The 10222-nt window shown below is 41.7% G+C and overlaps 2 protein-coding genes across 8 annotated transcripts in view; one reads left to right on the forward strand and one right to left on the reverse strand.

Moving 5' to 3' along the window:
- Nucleotides 1-10222, forward strand: part of LOC116843827 (runt-related transcription factor 1-like) — a 100241-nt gene that overhangs the window by 24781 nt on the left and 65238 nt on the right. The window lies entirely within an intron of this gene.
- LOC116843829 (segmentation protein Runt-like) overlaps nucleotides 7163-10222 on the reverse strand; it is a 15045-nt gene continuing 11985 nt past the window's right edge. Inside the window, exons 5-6 of one of the 2 annotated variants that reach the window (XR_004377939.1) lie at nucleotides 9490-9773; nucleotides 7163-8676 (exon numbers count right to left, since the gene is read on the reverse strand). The gene's annotated coding sequence lies outside the window, so the exon portion shown is untranslated. The other variant, XM_032814629.1, reaches the window with a different exon arrangement.

Here is a 10222-nt window from a genome sequence, read left to right on the forward strand (position 1 = left end):
CCCCCCCCCCCCCTCTTCCCGCAGTCCACCCTTCTCAAACGCAACTTCGCCACCGCCGAATGTGCCTGTGTTGAATACCATGAAGTATTTCGAACTGGTGATCCTTTGTTTATGGCATCGGGATTCGCGAGACTAAACTTTGCGTCCCGATGGTAGCAAATCTATTTTTCAATTAGGTTATTTCTTCCGGGACGCGGGGCATATAGCAATCCAAATTAAAAAATCTTTACAATTTTTAACAATTATATATATATATATATATATATATATATATATATATATATACATAAAAAGTCTTGCGTACACAATACGTAAACAAATGTTCCAAAAAGTCCACTCTAAATTTTGTGTCGAAAATAACTCATTCATATATTCATTCGTGTGTTATTTATATTATATTATGTTATTTATATTCGTATGTTATATTATACTAGTCTATATATAATGTAAGTAACACACGAATGAACATATGAATGAGTTATTTTCGACATAAAATTTAGAGTAGACTTTTTGGAACATTTGTACTAGTGAACGCAAAATTTTTTAAAGTGTATTTACACATACAGCAAGTTTGTATCTACAAAAAAGCTCCGGGAGTGCTTGCATCTATATCCTTTAATAATGCATTCGGCAATGTAATCCTCAAGATGTATTTCTTCCTGCTTCTGTGGAAATACGAGCTACGAATCTTTTCGTCAACGACACCCACGCGTCCCGTGGGATCTTCCACTTTGCGCGTCGCCCGTCGATGAATGTCCCGGAAGAGACGTTCTTTCGGGCCGCGCGGCTCGCACCAGGATGCTCGTACCATTATATCGTCGAATAGTATTGTCCGCGGAAAGACGGTATAAAGTTTCGGATGATTGTACTTTCGCATCTTCGACGACATCTCCCGCTCCCGAGGCTGAAGGCGTCTCAATTACTTGATCTCACCTGCTTTTACCTGCCGCTTGTCGTCTGCCGTGCCGCGCCTACGTGGGAGAATGCTCGCGCAAAAGAAAGTGACAGGTATCTGTAAAAAATGCGAGCACTCGCGGTGACAGATTGGGAGAGATATAGCTATACACGGTTGCACAATACAGTGCTGAACTACAGCGAATTTTCTCGTGAGTTTTCACTGCGATTTCATCAAATCTCGTAAGACCACGCGAATAAAACGAGCCGATGCTTTTGCATTGTCGGGAAAATGCTTCTGTGTTTATCTGCATGATGTGATAACGCGAGTGGAAGACACGAAGAAGACAACATCGAAGCACGTTTACCCGATTCCTTTGTCGAATTGATCGTCGATTTCTTTTATAAGTAACTTTTGCCTGAAACGTACGTTTAGGTTCCACGTGAGAAAGTTCCCATGAAGGGAACATTGTTGAGAAAGGGAACAAATAATCAAATTTCACACATTAATTGTTAAAGCCGCATTTTAAGTCCGAAGAGGTTCGACGGACATTTATTACTATGGTGTCACGGTACAAAATACAGGGGATGCTCCTCGATGGCGTCCGTCGTACTACACGCGTATACGCTTGACACACTTTCTCACAAAACACCAGAACCGTAATGCTGACCTTAACCAATCTGTATAGTTACTTTGTAGCGGAGACGTACTGCCAGCCCGTTGTGTCAGAGAGTCCGTTTCTTTTATCCCCACTTTAACCTACGTAGAGCCACGCGCCTGACATATTTCATGTCTTTAAAGGTTCACAGCAGCACATTTGTGTTTGCACAAGTTGTATATAGTTTGTGAAGCGTGGATTGAACCTTGACAACCCCTGCTTCATTCAGTTCGATGTCGTATGACTTGAGAAAAGAAGTCTGACCAATTATTATACGTGTAGGCCATTCTTGAGGCCTGCTTAAAGAAAAAGAAGAATGTAGTAAAATTATGCGTGAAAATATAAAAGTTCTTTCTCCTGAATTTTCTATCGAGTGTCTTGGTTTTCATTTTTAACGAAATTCTGAAGAAACATCTAGATAAATTATTGCTTTCATATGAGAAAATTTATAGTATTGTGTTCTACGGGTTACCGTCATCAATTACGACAGTTAAGCTTTACACTGAATAATTATTTTAATTGTGGATTAAGTATGAATGCATGTCTCTTCTTATTAATGTATGCCGATTCTTCGAATACGAAAACGATACATCCACTGACCTAGAACCCTAGCTTTCGGTAAATCCTGCGTTTCTCTTTCTCTTCTTCACTACTCTTTTCCTCTTTTTCTCTCTCTCCGCTCGACGCAGACAGGCCGTAAACGAGTGTCGACGGGTAACACACCGAGTGAACGGGATCGCGATTCTTCTCAGCCACCCTCTTGCTCTCGCGTCACCCTCCTCTTCGCGTCACGGTAGCGCGTGGGTCCACCCTCGATCCTTCAGAAAGAGAGAAATGCGATTTAGGATATCCGCAATGGCAGTGGCTAGATTAAAGGGATCTTGTAAGACATCCGCTCGAGTTACTAATAAAGTATTTCGTCAATCTGCTCTTGTTCGCGACGCTTTGAACGCGTGTTCGTGCGAATTAATTCAGAAGCGAATAATGACGGGAGATATCAGCCGATTTTAGATGAATGTAGGTACATGAAGTAGTACATGTAGTAGGTACATGAAGTAGTACATGTAGGTACATGAAGTTTAGATATCACTGCAAAAAAGATTCGTAAGTTTGATCAAATGTAGTTTGCGATAGAATATTCCAAAGTTGCAACGTTCTACTACTTAAGTTTTGCGATTCGAAATGCACGAATACGTGTGTCGCTCAGGTATATTGAACTCAAGGATACATTTCGACCTACAAAATTCTATTCGCGTAGCCCGTACTTTTCCTGTGGTTATACTGTCAGCAAAGAGTTTTGCCATAATACGAAGGTGATCCGTAGTGATTCGTGACAAGCGATTCTAACCAAAGTAATACAATGCGCTTTTAGTTAGGACTTTTCTCAGAGGTCCACATTTGTTCCACAGTCAGTCAATAGTTTAAAAGAATTTTTTAATGTTAAGCGCTGGGAAAGAGTGGAAGAAAGAAAGAAAGTAGAAATTATATATTGTGTGAACATATATACAGAGAGAACGATTTGGTTGAATCAAATAAACACTTTTTTGGAATAGTCCAAACAAATTTTTTGATTGATCGAACCAAATTTTGTTTGACCCAACAAAAATATTTATTTGCGGTTTAGTTCCAAAGAAATATTTCCAAACATATTCCAAAGGAATATTTTAACCAAATAATTTGCTTGGACTATTCCAAAGAAACGTTTATTTGATTCAACAAATCGTTCTCCTTGTGTACACACTGTGAAAAAATGAATTTGGTATTTGTAACTATAATCACATAGAGAAATAATTATTTATTACAGCCAAGAGAACCAATTTAATTATGGCCATTTTTTTAAATCTGTTTTTGAAAAATAGTCACAAGAGCCGATTGACCATAAGCATATCGTAACTAATCGACATAAAGAACAATGCCCCGTTATTAAGAACATAACGCTTTCAGAAATAACGGGTTAGCATTTCGAAAGTATATATTTAGATTTAGGATGTCCCTATCATCGTGATGTTAAAACATTTTTGTTTACATTACTTGAACGATAGCTCCATAATCATAAATATTGTGTCAGCGAATAGTTTTCCATAGTTCGTGATTTAGCCTTCAACATGCCACTACACGAGTTTCTAAGTGTATGTCTATATAAAAATGGAGTATTCATAACATATATATTTTCAAAACTTTAAAGTCGAATATCTCCGAAATTATATGCGACTGCCATATGTTGTATAGAAAAGTTACTCAGAATTTCATTCTCTATAACATATTTCAAAAAGAAAACAAATTGGAACTATGTTACCTTTTATGCAGTTTTACTATAATTTTAATTCAATCATTTTCTTTTTTTCAGTGCATAAAGTATAAAAAAATTACATTAGACTCTTTTCTATATACTCATATTAATAGTTGCTTGATATCTGTCTCACATGAGATACTTCGATCTAAATTTTGAGTTAGATAGCAGTAGAATCGCAATTACAAATACGATTCAACTGCCAAACTCAGACTTATCTCTAAATTCAGATCTGAATATTTCGTGAGACAAGTTTCAAGTAAAGTTTATCAAGAAACGAGCTCACGTATCTAGTAGGAAGTAATCTTTTCTTAGTTCCAAGTTCATCAATCAATTTAAGCTGACATCTAAATCCGCTTGTTATGATCCCATGCATGTTTTTGAAAACATTATGATAATAAGGATATCCTAAATCTATAAATATTTACTTTCGAAATACTAATCCGTTATTTCTGAGAGCGTTGTGTTCTTAATGGAAGGGCGGGGCAGTGTTCTTTGTGTCGACTAGTCGCGGTATGCTTGTGGTCAATCGGCTCTTGTGGCTATTTTTCAAAAACAGATTCAAAAAATTGTGCAAACTCATCCTCTTTTCCTGAAGACGACTCAAATCTATTCAATAGTTTTAACCAAAGCCATGTGTTCTAAAGTCTCCTTTTCGTGGCAACGACGTCGCTGTTTGAAAACAACGCTGTTTGAAAACACCGCTCACATTTTGTAACGCGCGCAGGACACATTTTCGGGCAAGTGACATTCTTTCAACGCGGCGTGATCCTTTTGTTGATCTCTTTTTTATTATTATCTCGGACAACGCAAAATACAAATTATTCTCTGTACGATTTTACTTGAGTGAAAAATGAAACGTCGCCTAGTCGCGTTTTATTTTCTATTTTTATTTTTAATAGAAAAAAATTATTTTTAATAGACAAAAATTATTTTTATTTTTAATAGACAAAAATTGTTTTTGATAGACAAAATAGACAAAAGGTGTAATAAGTTGCGCGAGTTAAACACAATGGTAGGTCGTGCGCGTAGCAGGTCTGAGACGACCATGCCGGAGATTTTCGAGAATGGCACGATGCCGGGGCACCACATATGGCCGCCGGGAAGTATTAGATAATGGTGTTAGCTCTCCCCCATATATTCAGCCACCCTATTTCTAGCGGTAGCCCCGGTACAAAGAACCCTGGGTACGCAACATGCACACAAGTATAACGTGCGTATTGTCGTTGAACCCGCTGATGAATGCGTGTCTCATCGGCAGCGCGATTCTATTTGCGATGTTAGAGCTGTCAACACATCTCACCCTAAAAGCTGCCTCTAAAATGCGCTTATTTCCACGTATTATTCACTGCGCAATATATTCGTATTATTTATATAGAAATATTATTACGTCAATTCGCAACTAATAACTTCGTATAGAATATGACTGTTCATTTTATTGAGCGCGCGAAATATCAATTTTGCCATTCACGAAATTTAATTGCTTTCCAATTAAACATTATTGTAATCTCTCGACATGTTTGTAGTTAGAATTTTCACGGGTGCAAAAAAAGATGTCCACTTTTCTCCTTCCGAGAGAGAGGACGTTTGATCATATCTTACGTGTTGACGATAAAAATTTAACGCACAAAAGTTGTGACATGGTTTCTTAACCGTCACAGATTCTCGCTCGATATCGATACTCAAGGCTACAGAGTAGCCTTGCGAGTGAGAATCCAGCGCGGACGGATACTCCACGAGGTATTAACGTCTGCAGAGAATGGACCGGGTGGTTTAGAAAGGGAGGAAGACGGAGGTGCAGTTGAAAGGCGAAGGGGGGAGTTTGGTTGATTTTGAGGGGTTGCTACGGGGGTTGTCGTGGCGTACCCCTGCGGGCTCCCGCTCTCGGTTCCTAGAGGCCAGGGTGGTTTACCCCCGACGACCGTAATACGCTGTACGAGGGGTGAGAGTGCAGCGAGAGTGTACGCGCGCGTGTGTATGCGTGCACACGCGTAGGAAACGCGGTGTTACGTACGTGGGTAGCCGCGTGCTTCGTGTATAGTCGACGATATTAATGGTAGGGCGTAGGAAAACAAGTTTTTTATGCACGAACAAACAAAATTCTTTTAAAAATTTAATAACTCTCTTTACTCTCTTCAACAGTCGAACTTATAATCGAATAGAATGTCGAATTTTTCGGCTAACGTCGACACCGAGAGAAAAAAAATGGTCGATCTAACTAAAAATAGTTATATTCTTTGTAGTAAAATGGTAAATTAAATTTTTTGTAGTAAAATGGTGGTAGTAACATGCATATAAGATTATTATTATTAACATTAACAATTTAACAGAAAAATTGTTTTCTTGGCCATAATTTATAATAATTATATTTCTGCGTGATTACAGTTATAAATACCAAACATTTTTTCCTCAATATAATGATCGTTTCTCATTGATTGATATAAACATGATTGTTCGCCCGCTATCTCTCTTACTCAGGCTACTATCGATATTAACCGACGATACGGTGTTACTAGTTTTTTCTCTCTTGTTTTTATATTAATTTCGTCGTTACGATAACATCGCAAAATGTTTGCCCTCGTAAATTTCGCGCGCTGTACACGTACGTCATCGAATGAGGCACGCCATATACAACGAAAGGGGACCACTGGACCAAGAATAATCGATAAATCTGCCCTAGAAGGGCGAGCCCATCCCCTATAGTCTGTAGTGCCGTACGTCCAAGCGATCTTTAGGATCAGTAACGACACGCTTGCTTCTTGAAAAAGTATGCCGCGGCGACGCCTTTGAAACACGACCGACGTTCATGTGAAGGACTTTTCTTCGCGCTAATTTCACGATTTTTTTACTTTTATAAAGGTTCCAAAGCAACAGAAGATCTGTCAGATACTCATTTCACTCATGAAAATACGATATCCGTGTTATATAAAAAGAGAAGAATTGAAAGTCGAGTAGTCATCGTTAAAATAATCGCGGAGAGCGCGTTTTTAAAATATAAAAATAATTTATCAGCTATAAAAAATACACACGTTGACAGAAAAATACACACGCGTGCGCTCGCACGTATGCTCGCACGCGAGTTCAGAAAGAATGACGACCCCCGTTGTTCGTCGAGCCGGCGTCACGGAGAGGGCGAGAAGTTCGTAATCTATGTGAGAACCTCTGCGGGGTAAGTCTCACCCCATCCAGTCATGTGTGATGGACCTAAATGGATGAGACGCACCCTTGCAGCGGCTGCTGGCCTATCGGCTGTCCATAATTTTTGCAGCTATTCCAAAGGGTAATATCTGGAGGGTGGGCGCACGGGGGCTCTTTCTCTTTCTCTCTCTTTGCCTCCGAGAGGATAGGTACTAAGTACCCACTTGCTCCGCGCGACATTAAAAATGTCGGAGTGCTTTTGCCACGTACGTGTAGACCCTAATCTAGTCCTCGTCCACCCTCCACTCTCTTTTCGTTGATAGCGGAGCGTAAGATCGCAAATGTATCTTCTCGTGAACGTTCCCGCGATCTCTCTCGATAGGTTTTACGCACCCCCTATACTTTGCGTGTTGCTGTAATTGCGCCTATTAAAAAGAGGATATCTTTCGAAAATATCGAGATTTTTCGTTGTATGTTTTCGATATACGATATGAAATTTCTCGCCAGTTGAATTCCTCCGTAATATTTTTGTGGTAACGTGGCTTTCGTGAATCTTCGGGGAAGCCTCGTTTCCGTACCTGAGCTGCCGATTTCCACATTTCGTGCTTTGCAAAGCGAAGCCTATGAGCTTCTCCGGGGTTATGTAAAGGAACGCGAGCGGGCGCGCGCGCGCGAGAAAGAGAGAGTGAGAAAGAGAGAGTGAGAGAGAGAGAGCGAGCGAGGGAGCGAGTGAGCGGCCAACTGGAGATATTACGTAGGTTCATTTCGACGTGAATCGATTTGGCAAATTGGTCAATCGCTGAGGGGTCAGAATTTCAGTAGCGATGACGGGGTAGAGAGAACGAGGCTGCCGCCCAAGGGGGTGGTGTCGGGTTGTACGAGGACGGTGGAAGGAGAGACGGTGTAAGGAAATTGTTCCGACGTGTCCACTTCCTCCCGGACTGATGAGTTCCGTTCTGCCACTGGGTGGAAACTGGGTGGACCCTCGCAAAAAGAAACCAAGGGTCTGGTCCGAACGCTTCGAACTTACCTACGAATTTGATCGAGGAACCGATTTCATGGGTTTCGAAGCGGGTCAGGCGCGCTGTGAAATCGCGGCATTCGCGTATGCCAGTCGCGTAACTTAGCTTTGTACGCGGGGGTTGCAGATTCGCAGATCCGCCAGGCAAGGGTATACGCGTGATACTTATGAAACTATCTAGAAAAGCGGATAAAGCTCGAAAGATTATTGAACTTTTCATTATGAAATAGTTATTGTCGCCACCACATGTTGAGTTTGTTCCAACGAAATTTGCAGAGTTAGCACAACAAAACGTGAAAATAAAATTTCTCAATCAAGATTATCATCAAGAAAGGATGTACATCAAGAAAGAATATTCAAAGGTTTATTTGTGGGATTTAAAGTAAATGGAAATAAATTTCACTTCACACGCACAAAGATATAAATTTTGTATCCTACAAATAAATTTTCAAGTATTTTTTTTTCAATAAAAAATCTCTCATTGATCTAACCCTATCATATGTCGTGTTATTCAAAAATAGATTAAACAACTGAGTTACTCACATAACCAGGTAGTTCTCCAATTCGTTTGAAATCTCTTTCTCTTTTGCATTCTTGTCTCTGAAGATAAGTATTTTATTGGTTTTGCTTCTACCAGTTGCATGAGTTATGTAGCGATGTGTGTAGAAATTCTTCTGAAAGTTAGGTAAACCATAAAGGATAGACAGTGCGGTATAGATAATAGCCGGTATTTTGTAATGTAATAGGCTTTTTTGTAACGTAAATCGATTGTTCGGACGAATATCCCTAGATGACGTTATAAATCAAATCCTGTCCATGAAATTTACAACATTTTTTACACTTTCTCAAGAAATTACTGTGAAATGCTTTAGAAAGAAGCCGCTTGTTTACGGCCGGGCCGGTTAAGACGACCTAAGATTCCGTCGGCACCAATCGGCGCCGATAGTTTCGTGATACCACGGAGAAAAAAAAAAAGGAGAGAAAGAAACGGTTGTAAAACAAGGAGAATCGCATAGTAGGTTGCTTGGTACTAGAGCGAGTGGCCGAGCGAAAAATTCCAACACGCAAAGGAACAAAAGCACTGGTGTGTGCCGCTCGTTCGCCACGAACGAACAAGTTTCCCCCCTCGGAAACAAATGCGCGGCGCAAGTTCGATCCGCATTCTGCGAAGCGCGACCGCCCGCCGATTTAGCGCGGGCATGAAAATCGACGGGTCTCCCGCGAAACGACTCGCCTTTTCACCGGTCGGACGGACGGGCTCTCTCGCCCGCCGATCGACGACCAAACACGACCGCGCCTCGACGGGACAGACCCGTGCGTGAACGCACCACCGACACGGCGTGCACGTGACTGTGGCGCAGGTACTCTTTAATCCGCGACGGACGCGGGTCGATAACCGATAACGAGGTCGAGGCATTGCGATGCAAAACAGCTCGTTAAGCGAAGGTTTCTCTCCTAAGGTCGCGCGACGTCGCGTCCGTCTTTACCTTCGCAGCCACGATGTAAAAGACGTTAAATTCGAAGAGCGGAGCGCCCCCCCGAAGACGGCGATTCTGTGTGTCGTTGTCGTCGGGAAGGTGGAGAAGAGGGTCGTTCTACTCATCATCGTCGTCGTCCTCGCGTTCTCTCTTCTTCCTCGTCGTTGTCTTGGTAGTAGTAGCCGTTGTTGAAAGCCTCTCGAAAGAGGCTTATTATTTCCGCGGTCTCTCCCGCCGCACGTCCTCCGCCCGCGCTCCCGCGAAACACCGTGTAATCCTCGACACGTTTCATCCTAGGAACAATTAGTGTACCGTTCAAGGGAGAGCTCGTGCGTCTGGGTGGGGGCGATTCTTTTTTAGACTAGTTCGGAGTATTCGCGGGGATGATAAAGATCCTTTGAGTAGAGAAAGCTGCGGGTACGTCCTCCCGTTCATTTCTGCTTTATTATACCACCGTCGCGGCGGTTGATTTCAAGGAGATCTCTTCTGATACAGTATATGTGTGTACGTGTGTGTGTGTGTGTGTGTGTGTGCGAGCGAGCGCGCTTTGGAAATTCGACTGTTACCCGCGAAAAAACAGCGAGGTCGGTGAGCTTAGGCCACGTGATAGTAGTCCACGGTTGAAATTGCTAATAGGAGCCCGAGCACACAGCGCTATTTCTACGCGATCCATAAATTCTCTTTCTATCTCTTGCGCGCGGTCTCTCTTTCTCTCTCTCTCTCTCTCTCTCTCCCCCCCCCC

This window comes from Odontomachus brunneus, unplaced genomic scaffold (genome assembly GCF_010583005.1).
Source record: "Odontomachus brunneus isolate Ranch 3 - 2012 unplaced genomic scaffold, Obru_v1 Obru_scaffold_036, whole genome shotgun sequence".
NCBI lineage: Eukaryota > Metazoa > Arthropoda > Insecta > Hymenoptera > Formicidae > Odontomachus > Odontomachus brunneus.